The 17,530-nt window shown below is 28.0% G+C and overlaps 1 long non-coding RNA gene across 2 annotated transcripts in view; it reads right to left on the bottom strand.

Moving 5' to 3' along the window:
• The window catches only part of LOC129912186 (uncharacterized), a 189,515-nt gene that overhangs the window by 139,660 nt on the left and 32,325 nt on the right, over nt 1-17,530 (bottom strand). For both annotated transcript variants that reach the window (XR_008771776.1, XR_008771777.1), the window contains exon 2: nt 4,944-4,966. This is a non-coding gene — a long non-coding RNA (uncharacterized LOC129912186). The remainder of the gene's footprint in view (nt 1-4,943; nt 4,967-17,530) is intronic.

The following is a 17,530-nucleotide window of genomic DNA, read 5'->3' as shown; positions in this document are numbered from 1 at the left end:
ACTATAAACTTATTTCTTAAAATTCTCCTAGCAACAAACACTCGGACTTCAAAAATTCTTAAGTGCTAAGTATGTACAGATAAATACATTTATTAATTTTTTGATGCTTTGTGTGTGTTTATTGACCAACCTTAAAATCCAGTCAAAATAGCAAAAAAAAAGAGGCTGCACTAAGAAAAAATTTACAGAGGGCTAAAAATTGGTAAATAAATTTTTCCATCATTTAGAAAAAATTTCCAAGAATCAAAAAAAAAAAAAAAAAATAATGTGTGCAAAAAAATTAATTCAATGTCAATGTTAAAAATTCCAGTTTTTCGTAATAGTCTAACTTTTAAGCTATGGAAGCTGTACAAAATAAAACGTTAGAGTTAAAGTTGCTTAAATTTTTAAGACTTTTTATATAGAAATTTGGAAAAAAAATAAATATCGTTTAAAAAAAAAAAATAAAATAAAATCTGAAATCAAATTGCCCTCCAAAGTAAGTATGCAGTTTTGATTGATATATTAAGATGCATTTTTAGAAAAAAAATTTTCAAAATCGTTAGAGCCGTTTTTTAAAAAACTAATTTTTTATAAATAATTTTTTGGAAAAAAAGTTTTAAAATAAAATTGGTATGCCATTTTGTAGAAATAACTAATCAACATCTAAAAAACAAAATTTCAAAAAAATTTAATGTCCCGTTTTCGAAAATTTGATTTTTCAAAAAAAAAATTTCAAAATTTTTTTAAAAATCCAAAAATTATTTTTTTGGAAACTTATTTCTTATTATATCTTCATATTTAAATTATATAAATGCTTCTTCACAAAAAGTTTCGTTGAAATCGAATAAGCAGTTTCGGAGATAATCGGATTTGAAAAAAAAAAACGGTTCTATGGCAGGTACCGTTAATAATGATGATAAAACAAAATTTTTTTCATTAGAAGATAGACCTTAGCTTAAAACTACTACTTGAATTTTTTAAACAAAATCGTTGGAGCCGTTTTTGAGATATTTCAATTTTACTAAAATCGGTATATGACAAGTACCGTTATTTTTGGTCCAAAAATATTATTTCCAAAAACCCCTCTGGAGAGTCGCCAAATAACGCTAAATACCAAGTTTGACATTAATCGGTCCATCCGTTTAGGCTGTAGCTCCTTATACAGACAGACAGACAGACGGACTTCCGGGACCCACTTTTTTGGCATTGTCTACCATCGTAATGTCATGGAAAAATGTTATCTCAACTTTTTTTTTGTACGAATGCATAACTTGATGTATAGTACCTATATCGCAAGTAAAAAACTGTTCATGAGAAGTTTGTGAGTAATGTGATTCTCTAAAAAAAAGTTTTAAAAATTGAAAATTTTCGAAAATAACGTGTTTTGGCATAACTAAAGCTCGAAAACATTTTTTTGAGAGAAAATGAGAGAATTTAGAGGTCATTAAAAATATTTTACAAAAACCAAATATTTTGAGAGTTTAACACGAAAACTGGTAATTTTTTTTTTTTTTAATATTATTTTAAATATTTTTTTTACACAAGTCTAAGAAAAGAAAATACGGTTATTATTCCATAACATTAACTCTTAAAAAAAGCCAAAAACCTATATTTTCGCTTTTCCATAGCTCGTACGGACAATTCTTTGAAAAAAAAAAAAATGAAAATGAACAAAACGGGTGCGCACTTTCCTCAGTAATGGGACCATTTATTGTCCAAAATTAATATTTTGTATAGAATGACTTGTTGGTTTCCATCGTTACGAGTCGATTTTTGATTTTCGGTTTGGTTGTTGTTTTATTCCGAAAATTCGGTGAAAAATTTTGTAAAATTAGCGCAAAACAGCCAAATGTTTCACCGGGATAGAGAAGGGTAAAAGGGGAATACGACTTTTTAAAACATTTCTGGCAAAATTACCTACCCCTTTTATCTTTTTTTGCGAAAAATTTTGGATTTTATTTTTTAAATAAGATACAAAATATGTATTAATTTTTCAAAAAAAAAATTGTTACTGAAATTGAAATCGAATTTAAAAAAAAACTGTCTTATACAAAAAATTAAATGATTTGATAAGCAATTCTAACATTGGTTCGGTCCAAGAAACGATTCAGTAGATTTGCATTAAATAAGGCATTTTTTGTGTTTCATTAAAATATTTTATGACTGTCATTATAAAACCGATTTTCAAATCATATTGTCGTTGGATTTGAAAATAAAAATTGTTAAAATATATTAATTACTATAATAACATGTTCGAGTACCTACAAGTAGTTTCTTGAAATGCATATCAAAGTTGAAAAATGGTGAAAAAACTGTGACTACATGTTTTATAACATCGTTAAAAAGCCTGAATGCGTTTTTAAGCTTAATCTGAAAAGTTAAAGACTTAATTGTTAAACCCCTTGACGTATTTATTTCATTTTAGGGGAAAACATTTTGTCAGAATCAAAGAGATTTCAAGAGTGCCACCAATAAAAATCGGCAGAAAATTATAGGTCCACTAGATTTTTGCTGTTTACACAAAACTACGTATTTTCAACTTAATCAGATTTTACTATTTGGATTTAATTTTTTTTGAAAACCGTTTCTAGACAAACAATTTAATAAGCTAACCTCAATTTCCAATGCAAACACTATGAAAATATAAAAAAAATTGCAGAAATATATATAGAACACGATCTCTAAACAACTACAAACAATTATTATGTACAAAATGTATTATCCTTCTGAACTTTGATAGAACAGGAAGCACAGAAAACTTTCAAAAGTCCTTATTTTGTGCGCCAAAATAAATAACTACTCGACTCGTACTCGTATAGTTCTGGTACATATCATCATCATCATCAGTTAAACACACGAAAATTAAAAACAATTTTCTTTTGTTCCACTATGAGAACATTTTTCCTCTAGAACACCATCCACTCAGAGAGGTTGGACACGGAAAATTGAAAAAAAAAAACTAAAATAAAAATGAGTGCGACAGTTTACTTGCAACTGCAACCAAGGCAACTTAATTAGCTAATGAGAACTTTAGAGTACAAAAAAAAAATTAAAAAAAAAAGAAAATGAAATAAAATAATATAAAAGAAAATAAAAAAAAAATGAAAAGAAAAAAAATTATGTACACATAATAGAACTCTTCCTTGGTCCATGTTATGGTTGTTGTGGCACGTTCCTGCTTCTTGGTTCTTAGCGTGCTCCATCACCATCATCACCACCAGCTCGTTTAATTTTTTTTTCTTTTTTTTTTTTATTTATGTCCTTGTCAGAATGTTGTCGCTGCCTTTCATTCAATTCATCGTCTATTTTTTTTTTTTTTTTTGCTCTAGGTTTTTTGATTTCATTTTTTTCTTTATTTGCTTTATGGTTCTCCTTCTACTATTTTTGCTATTTGTCCATCTTCTATACTCGAAACTTGACTCTGTTTATATTCATATACATTCCAATGTTTGCTTTGTACAATAAGACTTATTTGTGTGTGAGTGGGGGATATGGTGAAGGAGCACCCTTCATGATGGACATGCTTTTGGTGACAAAATAAATAAAGCACAATACAGTACAAAAAAAAAAAAAAAAAAAAACGAAGAAAATGAAAATTATAAGTAAGAGAACCATTTTACTGTTTTTAACAATATTAACAACAACAAACATTTTCATGACATTTGTTGTTGGTGTAGAGAATAGTGTTAGTAGGGATAATACATGGCACTGACGGGGTCGACAATTGGATAGAGAGAAAGCTAAAATTAGGACACAAATCTGGACATGACAGCAATGCCAGCCATCATCTCATCACACACAAACATATACCCCAAGTACCTCTACTCTACAGCAATTCCACCTAATGGTCATTTCTATTTTGTCGTTTGTGTCCTCGCTCGGCTGCTAAGTTACTCTCCAAGTGTAGAATAAGAGCAAGGAAATATAATACGCTGTGTGGGTGTTTTGGAGTTTGTAAGAGTTGAAAGGATGTCATCGTCGTTGTCGAGTTTCTTCTTTTTTGGTATTAAGTGAAATTTGAGTTGAAGTTTAGCAATGAACTTATAATTGAATATAGAGAATAATTTATTTGATGAAATTATTTTTTTCTTTTCTTTTGTCAAAAGAAGTCGAGACTTAATTTTTTAACAACAAACAACAAAGATGTCAAATAGAACTGATGTGGGGGATTTTAAATGGATAAGCGTATTACAGTTATTATAGATTTTTATCTATTAGATATGCTCTCTTAAATATTAGTGTAGTTATCTTTTTTAGTTTTCAAAGGATTGGATTAATTTAGAGAAACAGAACAAAAAAAAAAAAATTTAATAACACTGGTCGGCAACGGATATAGAGCCAGAACCAAACCCTACTTTTCGAGAGGAATTTTGTGTTCTGAGTCCGAATCTGAAGTCAAAATTTCACTGGCACGTCACGTTTTTGAAATAATTGAATATTAATAGGTCAAAAACGCGTGTTTTTGGGTACATTTGACATCGAATTACATCACCGTTAATTTTTTTTTTTTGTAAAACTACTTATTTATATTTTTTCAAAATTATTTTTTTTCTCAAAGATATTGAAAAAAGAAATTTATGATAGATATCTCAAAATCTTGATTATTTTTTTCAAAGTAATGAATGGTTTTTTGAATTAAATTCCTTCTTGCGTCTTCTGATTTGGACTTATAAAGAGCAACATATTACGGAAAATATATATTTTTGACTAAACATAAAAAAAAAACTCAATTAAAAATTAGTTTTTGAAGCTTTATAGCGAAAATAGTGATGAGTATAGCTCAAAAACTAGACGTGATAGAAAAAATCTGTAAACAGTTTTATATTCAGCACACTAAAGTCAATCAAAATCACCTTATAAAGTTCTTGCTCCCGACTTTTTTTAGTTTTTTGCCGACCAGTGTTATTATTATTACTTGCCTGATTCAATTTTTTTTTTTGAAAGAACATTATTTAACTCACCTAATTTATCAAGCAGACACAAGCTGTAAAGAAAATAAAAAAAATATTATTCTATTTATTATTTTATATAAAATTTTTGAATTGGAAAAAAAAATAAATAAATAAATAAATAAATGGTTTATTAAGATTTGAGTTTAGAGTAAATTTTTTGAAAAATTGGTTAAGCATGTATATTTTATAGTTTCAAAATGTATTAATAAATATCCATAAAAGAGCTTCTTATTTTAACTAACATAACATTTTTTTTTAAATTGACAATTTAAGAAAAAAAAAAAATATTTTTAAAACTGATGGTTTTCCTACCAAAACCGTGTCAAAATCAACTATGTACATATTTTTCAAATTTTAAACTGCAATTTTAGTCAACAATTGGTATTTTGTTGATGTTAATGTAAAGGAAAGATGGAAAATGAAGCCGCATAAATTCGAAAAGTTTGAATACCAATGGTATTTGTTAAACTAGTAGTCTTTCTCTTTCAATTTAATACCAATCTTTGTTGTCTTGATAACATTTTATTGATGGATGAATAATGTGTGAATAATTTACAATTTGCTGAATTTAAGTTACGAATACTCATTTCCTGTGCTCCAAAAATCAATATTTGTAAGTGCTGCAATACGATCAGATAAAATAATTTTAATTTGCATTTTGTGGTTTTTAAGGTGAAATGAAGCAAATGAACTTAAGCTTCTTAACTGGAATATTACATAGACAATCAATCAAGTAAGAATTCTAAGTCAAAAAAATAAACTTTAAAGGTCACTGTGGTGTATGCGTAATATTTTTTTTTTTTAGGTGAATAAAAACGAATGGTTTTATAATTTTTAAACTAGGCGTAATTTTTAAACATAGCACAAAAAGAGCTAAGGAGGGGTAAACAAAATTTTTATTTCTTGCATAAATATTTTTTTTCCTCAGGGATCAAACTTTTTACCAGGCTCCCATTCTTCTAGTCCGTACTAAGGTCTGACTTTGAGTTATTGGGCCCTTTAAATTACTACCCCAGATGATTTCTACAAAAATCTGACATTTTGGCAATTAAGTACTACTTATTTCAAGATTATATTCTTAATAAATCTATCATAAAATGAAACTTTGTTTTGCCACATGAACCAAAATATAATTTTATGAAGGTTTTAGCTTTAAGGGATGGTTAACTCGAATCTAAAGTCAGAAATATTTTATTAACCTCCGATTTTTTTTTTAATATTACCGTTATTTAAAAAACTTTTTAGCTTTTGCATTTTATCGAAGTGAAAATAACATATTATATCAGTTTCTTTATAACATTAAATATCATTTGCTACTTCAAATACTTATTTGGTGTATAGGACAGCATTCTAGGGAAAACAGAGACAATGCTCTATTTCCGGTTGCTTTGCGATCAGCTTTCAAGTTAGAACTTACAAAAATTACTCTGAAAAATGTTCAGTAGTTCTTACCAGTTAAAAGTTCCTCGGTTAATTTTTTTGCAAAGTGAATAATGTATTACAAACAAATGTTTATCAAATTTGCAAGCAATTTGTTTGTGATCTAATTTGTGAGATTGTAGCAGGCTGCAAAAACAACTCTTTAAATAATGATATCATTGGTTCTATTAAATTTGAAATACCAATGTAATGTACCTACGCAACTTGAATAGAAAGGTGATTTTATGTATATTTTGATATGCATTGTTGATTTTAATCGAAAAAAAAAACAAAACATAAGTATTATTTGTTTGTTTTGATTGTTTGCTTTGTTAATCATTAATCATCAATGATATATTTCATGTTTAAACAGCTGGTGTTTTGTTTTCTTTATTGTTTGATAAGTAAACAAACAAAATTTATAGTTTTCCGACATAGCAAACAGACTAGACACGATTATTGTAAACATAAAAAGTACATAGGTATTTATTGTAAATATTATAAACCTTGTTATATTGTTTACTTAATTTTAACTTAGGGCAAATATTTGTTTCATGCATAACCAAACATCAAAATGATGACAGAATTAAAATGAGTTGATTTCGTTACAATTTTCTATTAAGACCAAAAATCAACAAAAAAAAACATTTTTCAATCAGTTTTCTTCTTACTCAAAAAATGTAATTCTTTCTTTACTCAAACTAAAGTATTAAATTCCAATTCGTACCTATCTACTGCAAATCTATATCATCTTGAAACAATTTTTTTTAATCTCGAAATTCAAAAATCATTTCTGAGGAATTTTGTCATTCCATCCCGAGGAATGTTGAAAACCCAAAAAAAACTTTAACTACAAATTCTATTTTCTATATACCTAAGCTATTTTACTCAAACTTTAAAACACTCATAAACCAATTATTTTGCTTAACCTTTTTCATCAATATAAAATACCAACTTGTCTGATGACTTTTTTTTTGTATTTCTTCTCCTCTCAAAAATTATATTTATCTAAAGCATGAAAAGGTTTTTTTAAATTGATAACAGTGTACGTCACTTCCAGCTACCACTACATGACACACACAAGTCGTTCAAAAATAAGAAAAAAAAATGTACGAAATAAAATGTCTAAACTGAATAAAAAAAGGGTTTTCGTGCAAAGAAAAATAAATTTCCAACAAACGAGGAAAGAAAAAAAGAATGATTTTCCAGAATAATCTTGGGTCCTTTTTTTTTGTTGTGTTTCCTTCCCAAACACCCTCAATTTGAACGCACATTCATACCGAAAGAAAAAGTTAAAAGACGCAAAAAAAACTTTTCTTTCTATTTCGACAAAATAAAAAGAATTTGTGTACCACCTCTATATTATATACAAAATAAAATGGCAATGGGCACATAATGTATTGGAAAAAAAAGAACAAAACAAAAAATAAATGGAATGAATTTGTTGTAGAAGCCGATGACATTTTTGAGGATTCTGTTCGGTTTTTTTTTTTTAGCAAAAAGTTTTTTTTTTTAATGATCATCATCATCATCGTCTTATCCTTGAATATTTTGCTGAGCTGACTATATACTAACATTACCACAGTCAAAAAAAATGGAAGTGTAGTTGTTTGAGTGTTAAAAAAAAAAAATAGAAAAAAAATTAAGAAAAAGTTTTTGTTAGAGGAATGTGCTTTGAAGTCCTTCTAATTTCAAAAGAACCCTATAAAAGTCAATAAACAAATTAAGATGTTTACACTAATTAATCACTTCTCAAGTGGAACTTTTCTATTTGGGTGATGATTTGAAGAGCGCTCGCGAAATGAGGAAGAGTGGAGGATACACAACAACGACACAATAACAAAAATTTAATAAAATAAAACAAGCAAAATGCAAAATACTTTTTCAACTTAAAAGTTTAACTTTTCTGATAAATAGTCCGGCATTTTGTAAGAAAATTTCGTAGTAGTTTGAGATGTTTTTCCAATGTTCTTTTTTTTTTTTTTTTTTTAATTTTGATGAGTAAGCGAGGGAATGGACAAGGGTTTCAGTGGAATGTACACAATTTCAGGAATTATTTAAGTCGAACAACAAGGTTTGTTTTGAACATTAAAGCAACATAACAGGTTCGTCAGAGTCAAAGGTTTTGAGAATTATAATTGAGGTTAGGTTAAATGAAAACAGATGTACTTTTTAAAAGTTGTTGTTGTTGTGATGGATTAGTTAGAAAAATAAACAAAATATTAAAAATTAATTATTTCTAATAGAATTTTAAAATATTTGTAACGATGCATTTAGAAAACGTTCTCTTGGAAGAACATATTTTGGATAATAACTGTACCCCAACAAAAAGATTTACTAATCGAAAAAAAAAAATAATAAAGGAATACCATAATGAGTACACAAATATTGTTACCTAAGGGTGATTCCATCGTTACGGGTGTGACACTCTTACTAATTTTATTTTATGAATTTTCACCCATTACGTTGGTAGAATTAAATACACGTTGTTCTTAATACAACAATTTTCAATAGAGGACTGGGTCGCACAAACTAGCTTAGAGTTCAATTTGTTTAAATTCCTAAAACGTTTTATATACAAAATTTGGTAAGTTATTTAAAAAAAGAAAAGAAAATTCTTAAATGAATTTGATTTGATTTTTTCAAAACACCGAAATTGTTTTAAAAAAGCCAAAAATCTATAAAAAGCACCTGCTTATATAAAACGTTTAATTCAAACAACTTGCCAAAAATCTAAAAACGAAGAAATGTATAATTGAATCGTTTATTTCAGAAACAGCATAAGTCCATGAGCACTAACTTTTTTATGTTAAAACTCCACAACACTTCAATTTTAGAGTATGCCGAGTTATAATCTAGCTAAAGACGCATTTAAAAACCTTAAAAATATAAACCTTTTTTCAAGTCTTAGTGGGTTTTTAAGCCTTTAAAACCGCTGGACTATCTGAAATAAACGAATTTTTGTTGGTAAAACTTTTGTTTTCATCTAGCTATAGCTTTTGAACCCTGCTTCTGATTTTAATGAATAAAATCGCAGTAGATAGAGTAAATCTTTACCTCTTCATTGATGTATAATTTTTAAGCTTGCGTGTCATGATGGCTGCCAAAATAATTAAAAACTGGTAAAATATGTCATATATTCAACAGTTAAAAACGCTACCACCGCGAGAAATCTGGCTATAACTTTAATGAATTTAATTGATATAGCTAGGTAGAGTAATTCCTTGCCTTTTTATAGATGTATAACAAAAGGGTGTGCGTGTCAAGATTGCTGCCAAAATAACCTAAAACTGGTAAAAGTCATGTATTTTTTTATTTTAATTTTTTTCCAGAAGATGAATAACTATACATAAATGAGAAATCTCCAAAAAAAAGCATTTTTGGGAAAATGGACTTATGCTATTTCTGAAATAAACGATTCAATTAAAATCGTTAGAGCCGTTTTTAATAAAACTTTTACATGCGAGGTATTTCTTCAGAGCAAAATATTTAAAATTGAAGTAAATTGAAATTTCTTATAATGAAGGTCCATAATGGGGTCTTGGGTTGATCCAAAACAAAATTTTGATTTTTTTTTTAAGTTTTTTTTAAGATGCTGGATTCCGAAGATAAATGATTTTATTGAAGATTAAAAAACTGAATTTTTAAAGCTTTAGTCTATTTTTCACAAAGGCCTGAGAAATAGTGCGTAGCCAAAAATTTTGTCAGCTAATCAGAAAGCTTCTAAGTCACTTTTTATTTTTAGTTATTTATAAAATTCATTTTGAACCTATTTATCAGAAACGAAAAAAAAAAAAAGAATTTCAAAAGTGCCAAGAACCAATTTTCACTTTTTTTTAAAACATAAAAATTGGGCTCGGAAAAGATATTTTCAATTTTTTTTTCACATATGTAGGGGAGAGTGGGGCTAAATGTAACAGGGGTAAGAATTAACACCTAAAAAAAGCGATGTTCCTTTCAATATTAAGAAACGCGTAAAGGAGAAAAATACTCAATTTTTGCATATCTACCGGCACATTTTCTTCAGATGAAGATTAGACGACAGGGTGAGAAGTTACACTAGTGGTGCCCAAAAAATGCATGTTTGTAACTTTTTTTTTTAATTTTATTTTTGGTCTACCTCTTTACCCGAAAAAGATAGAGTGCTAAGTGTTTTTTTGTTATATGCAACTGTGTTTTGGCTCAAATTGCGTGTATATGTTATGTCTATATCAGTTTCGCTTTTTTTTTTAAATTGATTTTATGTGCCAAATTTCATGCTGGGGCTAGTTGTAACATTTTTCCGGGGCAAGTTGTACCATGTAAAAACCTACCTATACTGAAAAATTGTTTACCTAATATAATTAACAACCCTGAATATGAATGCTTGTAATTGAATTTGTATTTATTTTGAAATTGGAAACACATTTTTAAACCACCACTTGAATTCATAACGCTTATAAAACAATTTATGAATTCGAATAACTTTTATTTAAGACTACTGTCAAATTTTCTCTGGAAATCTTGGATTTGCTCCACTTTTTACAAAATTGCACCAAAATTTCATGACTGAGGTTTGTTTTTATTGTTATTAATTAAAAATAAATAAATATAAACAAATAAAGGTATTTTTCTCTTATTTTTAGTTCTTGGTACAACCTACCCCGGTATGTGTTACACTTTGCCCCGTATGTGGGGTAAGTTGAAACAACACGATTTTTTTTTTGGAAGCTTTATTTTTCAACATTACCGTTATGTTTTGCTAAATTTTTATGATGGATCTTGGAGCTAAAACATGGGTCTTTAATTTAAAAAAGGTCTGGTTGACCCACATTCAAATTTGTAGGAGAACCATCGATTTTAGAAAAAAGTGTTACATTTGGCCCCACTCTCCCCTACCTACAGTTTTAACATTTTCGAAAAAATACCATTTACTGACAGTTACCGAAAAATTGGTCTTTAAGAAACATTTGTTGATTTTTTTTGCACTTTATACAGTATTTTTACATAGCAAGATCATAGTCCAATTATACCATCGTAAAGCAGGGGAATATTGATGTCCATCCAAAATCAACTTTTTTTTAAAGTTTGTTAGGTAATTTTTCCAAAAACAAAAAAACGTAAAAAATCAAAAAAAAATAATAATATTTTGACTAAGAAAAATCTAAAGCTTATGGGAAATTCAAAAACGTACATTTTCACAAAATTGTTTCAAAATCGAACATTTTGGGTCGAAGATAAAAATAAATAAAAAGAGGTTTTGATATTTGTATCAATATTTTTGAGGTTATTTCAAAAAATGGTCCAACAAAATTTTAAGTTATCTTCAACTTTTAAAAATACCTATATATTTTTTTTTTTTTCTAATAGAATAGAATTTTCATAAGAATCTGTTTTTATCACCATCTTCTTTAAACACTAATTCTGCACTGGTCTATATCTCTTACCTTGACACATTTTTTCTATACAAAAACAAATTAACAAAGTCTTAAATGACTCGCTTCATCATTTTTAAACTAATATAATCTTTTCTATTTGAACCAGACCAAAATTTATTTCTGAATAATTTCAAAATTAATTGTGCTGTTTTTTGGTTTAACACCTCTAAAATTCAAAATTTTTAGTATTTCCAATGAATTTCAAAATCATTAACACATACAAAAACATGACAGTAATGGCTGACAGAATACTCTTCTTCCATATCACATCCACTACTCACGCAAAATATCAAGCCCACAATTTTCGAGAGTTTTTTTTTCAGCCTTTTGTGTATCCAAACATTTCAAGTCCTTTAACCACCCATTTATTGTGGCTTTTAAGCCAGCAGAACTATAAGGACATAGATCATAATAGCGAGAATACAAACATACACCAGCAGTATACCACCCAACAAGTAGGTAGCTAGTAGATATACTTTCATACTTTGTTTAGCTTTCGGTCGATTTCTTTCTTCATTCATCCCTATGATGCCTTTTGTTTTTCATCCCCATCAAAACCATAGAGTAGACATTGTTGATGTGTTGACTTTTGGATATTCTGTTGTTAAGTTTTTTTTTCTTCTTGAATTTTTTTTTTTGTAAGGTCATTGTGCGGTCTTTAGAGAAGAAGGATAGAAAAAAGCATAACACAAAAACTGACGGGACGAATTGTAGTGTTTTTGTACATCTTTTGTTTCAACTAGGCGCGTGCTAGTAGGTTCTTTTGCGAAAATACAACACGACACAAACGAGCTAAAATGACTATGAAATGTGTCTAACCTGGCATAAAGCTAGGTAAAGGTACATCTTATTTTGAGTTGTTTCAAGGGATGAGAAAGAGATTCTACGAGCATGATAGATAAAAAGGTATATTTATTCATATGAAACTACAGCTTCTGTCCTAACCAACGATAAGGTAAGGTAAGGTTTTTAAGTACAGAAAGAGAGTTAGGTAAGGAAGATATTGTGTTCTCGTTATGCCACGAATGATTTTCCGTTTACAACCATGTACCTACAAAATTTCTTGAAATAGAACACAAACCTTCTCCCTGCTGTTCTGAGAGTTGACTGACTTCAATGTGGCTACAAGGCAGCTATACTCTAGCTAGAGATATGTGAGAAGAAAAGGAACATTTCGGTTTATAATCATCACACTTTCTCAACGTTCGTTCGGTTGTTTCGTTCGTTCGTTTGTTCGTTCTGATTGTAATGTCAATTAATTTTTGAAATGTTGTGCATGTCTGGTGGAAATATGACTGGAAGGCGGATATGACTTTTCAGCCTCCAGGGAATATTGTTGTCTTGCCATCTGCTATTTTCTGATAAACAGCGAACCGGATTTCAAAAAGCAACAGTCACGTTCTATCTGTGTTTTTTTTTTATTTTAGTTTTTTTTTTTTGCTTTTTTGTTGAAGCTTTTTGGTTTTCTGGTAAGGCAAAAAGCAACGTGTACAATAGTGTATTGTGTGTGAGTATTTTTGTCTAAGGGACTTTCTAATTTTGCCAGTTTTAATCGAAGAACAGTTGTTATAGGTCCTCTATACATTGATATAGATTTGGCATTTGGCATGTGAATCGTGACTATTGATTAGGGACGCTATTTTTGTTTCTCCTTCTTTTTAAATTTTTTCCCAAAAGAGACTTGGGGATTATGTATTTTTGGTCTGACCTTTCAAACTGATGTTACTTTTTTAGCTCCTTTTTTTTTTTTTTTGTTGTTGGTGATTTTTTAATCACATTTTATGTGTTTCGGATGTAAGGTCCCAAAAGATTTAGAATGATTGATATATTAAGATTGTTTTGGTAGGTATAAGGCATCATCATTGAGAGAAATGTATATAAAGTTATAGAGGTTTTTAACTGCGAATTAGAGAACAATTTACTCAAGTGAATACAGAATGTGCGTCATTAAGGGAAAATATCTTAAACTTTTGATAACGTTTTTGTTCAACTGACTTTAAAATAAATTGTTTGAGTTATTTTAAGAAATTAAATGAACTTTACATCAAAATGAAAAAAGGTTTATGGAGGAATCTTATTTTCATTTCAAAAAGTACCGAGTGCAGAATGTTATTACGTATCGTGAGACCTGTTAAAAAAATCCTCAAAAAATAAAATAAAAAAAGGAATAAAAGTAAGGTCACAAATTACCGGTAGATGTATAAGAAAAGGGTAAAACTGCAGCTATCTTCTGGTATTCTAAAAGTCATTTGGTAGAAACTGGGAACACTACATGGAACAAGGGTATTGGAGGGGAAGACGTCATTGAAAAAAAAAATTAAATAAATTTATCTTCTTTCGGTCACTCTGGCGTATGCGTAACATTTTTTTTTTTTTGGCTTGTAAACATTTTACTTATTTTTGATCTGTATTAAAAATTTTCCTAGTTTTTACTTGCGATATAGGTACTATATATATCAAGTTATTCATTCGTACAAAAAAAAGTTGAGATAGCATTTTTCCATGACATTACGATGATAGACAATGCCAAAAAAGTGGGTCCCGGAAGCAAAACTGTTTGTTGTATTTCAACGAAATTTTTTATACAAAAGCATTTATATGTTTAATTTTAATATAAGCCAAAAATCAAATTTTTGGATTTTTTTGAATTTTGAAAATTTTTTTTTGAATCAAATTTTCGAAAACTGATTTTTTTGAAATTTTGTATTTAGATGTTGATAAGTGATTTCTACAAAATGGCATAACAATTTTATTTTAAAACTTTTTTTCCAAAAAATTATTTATAAAAAATTAGTTTTTTTAAAAAACGGCTCTAACGATTTTGAAAATTTTTTTTGTTAAAAATGCACCTTAATATATTAAATAAATCTGCATACTTGTTTTGTGGGGCGATTTGATTTCAGATGTTGTTTTATATTTTTGAAAAATGAATTTTTTTTTTTTTTTTAATTTGTGTTTTTTTTTTTATGGATCTTCATTTCTATATTAAAAGTTTAAGAAACTTGAACTCTAAGAGCAAGTTCGTGTGACCAAGCCGTGCATTTTATTTTATTTAACATGCAGATCTTATAACACCTGAAAAGACAAATGAAACATAGTTAAAAATTCTAACAAAAATATAAAAATAAAATACTCCAATTTTTTGGTTTTCGATCATTTTAGCACTTAATAACTAGTTTTTTTTTACAAAAACGATCTTAAATACAATTCAATATTCAATTGATTTCATAAACCATTTATGCAGGTTTGATAGTTTTAAAAATATTGTTTCTCAAACATAACCAATTTTGTTGAATATTTTTTTGAATTGATAACGTCTTATAAATCGATGAACCATGGCTGCCACCACAAAAAATGAGCCATTTTATCCCGTTTTACTTGAAATTTTTCACAGTGCGGCAAAAATTTCAATTAAAAATTAAAAATAAACTATTAGAGATACAAATATCTTCTATAGCTTATTTGAAAGATAATAACCTAAAGTAAAATACATCGATAGATAAATTCATTGCAAGACTGACTAATGTGTTGAAAAAAATTCTAAAAAATTTCAAAACCAAGTAATAAATGGTTTTTTAAAACGAAAACATGAAGTGACCTTTGACAAAGTAGTGATTATAGGTAAAGGAAATTTTTTTTTGACAATTTTAAAAATGTCTTTTGAAATATAATAAAAAAAAAGTTATAGGTCTAAAAATGTTTTTTTTTAAGTCTCTGGGTTTCGAACTATGAATTTTTGAAAAACACCTAGCTACTTATGTTGGGGTATTTTTGGGTGAGTTTTTATTTTTTTAAATTTTTCGTATCGTTCGAAAAATCTCAAACTTATAGAACATGTAGTCTATGACCGTGCGCAAACATGTGCATAAAATTGGTATTTTAACATAATTTTTGACCGTTTTTAACCTTTTCTTAATTTTTATCTTTTTTTCTTTAACAATTAAATATATGAAATTTATATTGTAGATAGATAATAAACAGGACTATATCTGCGCAAAATTTCAATCAATTTTGTAGTCACAATTTTGAGATAACGGTAAAATAAAGTTCTATTTTTCAACAGGTTATATCTTTTGATCTAGAGCAGACACAAATTTGATTTAACTTTATTGAGCATTCTGATGATATTACTTTTCCTTTGATATATCAGATATAACTGTACATTAACTACAAGCTACACAATGTTGATCATGAACAGGAACAGCCACCAGTGTGGGAAGTACCGTAATCTCAGTTTGGAATTTCGACATGGTTTGCTTTAAAAAATTCTTCCTTTTTTTTTAGGCATGGCAGAAATAAGATTGAAACATCATATGAAAGGTGAAATTATAAGCTTTTACATGATATAAAATTTTTTATAGGTTGTCTAAAAAAATTTATTCAATAGCGTGAGAACGTAAAATTATATGTTTTTTTGCTTTTTTGGTGAAAATTGATCGAGTTCAAAAAATTCTAGCTCTTTTTGTAGATACCTAATAGACATGATCGATATTTATATTTTGAGCTAAAGTAATAAGCTTTTAGGTGGTGTAAAATTTATTATAGGTTGGTAAATAAAAAAAAATGGATTTTTCGGTGATGGAAGTGATTTTTTCACTTTTTTCATAAGAAATGATTGTTTTTAATATATTATTTTAATACTGTTTGTGCGTTGTAAAAATTTAAAAACGATTTTATACTTTAAAAGAAATATTTGGCTTTTTAATAGTATAATTTTTTTTTTTTTGTAAGCTTTTAAAATAAAAAAAATTAAAAAAAATTAATATAATGAGAAAAGAAATAAGTAATTTTTTAGGTTTTTCTTTTAAATTATGATTGTTTGAAATAAATAAACGCTTCAATTCACTCATTTTAAACAAAAGCACACAACCTGTTTTACGACGTTATCACGTAAAATCATCGTCCGTAAACCGGCTTTACAGACAACCTCTTTTTTTTTATTAGAACTGGTGGGAAATTTCTCCTTCCAATTTTGTTATATGTTGTTTAGGTACTTACTTTCATGAAAACTATATTTTTTTTTTAATAGAGGGTGAGCTCAATTCAATATTTTGAGTTTAAAAATGCACAGAGGTGCGGTTCATCAAAAATATATTCTTACCAGTCCATTTTACGAAAAATTACTGTTTTTATTGAATAAAATAAATCTTATTGGACCGAAATTATATTGATAGTGGTGTAACAATTTTCTAACTTATAATTAAATCACAGCCAATCCGATAGAACGACAACAGAGTTTTGGCAATTTTTAGTTAAATTGTTTTTTTTTTTTTAATTTCCGAGTGTTAATAGCATGTGTTTACTCAAGTTTTCATGTTATTACCAAATTATTCAATATATTTCATTTACATTAGAACCAATAAAAACTAAATTCATCTCAACTTGCCAAAATAATGTTATTCTTCGTATTCCCTTCGGCCATCGTTTTTAAAAATAAGCACCTACACCTTTACATCCCTCTATCTTGAAAATCATTTGTTATTTCACCCAACTCACTCCAACAGCGCTCCCAAATACAAATTCCATTCTTTACAATCAAATCTATTCATTGGTCAGACAATGAAATTTGAAGATTAATTCAAGCACAATACTTCACTTATCTGTTTAGAGAGCTCCTCGATTCTTGTACCGAATTGTATATCTTCAAAATACAACAAGACAAATAGTTACAGATTTGTGATCCCAAACAAAGCCGAACACAAGGTAAAATCGACAAAAAGCAAAACACTATAATAGCTGAATGTTGTTTCGGTTCATTGG

This window comes from Episyrphus balteatus, chromosome 2 (genome assembly GCF_945859705.1).
Source record: "Episyrphus balteatus chromosome 2, idEpiBalt1.1, whole genome shotgun sequence".
Lineage (NCBI taxonomy): Eukaryota > Metazoa > Arthropoda > Insecta > Diptera > Syrphidae > Episyrphus > Episyrphus balteatus.
The sequence above is the reverse complement of the archived record's forward strand: the minus strand, read 5'-3'. Positions and strand labels throughout refer to the sequence as shown.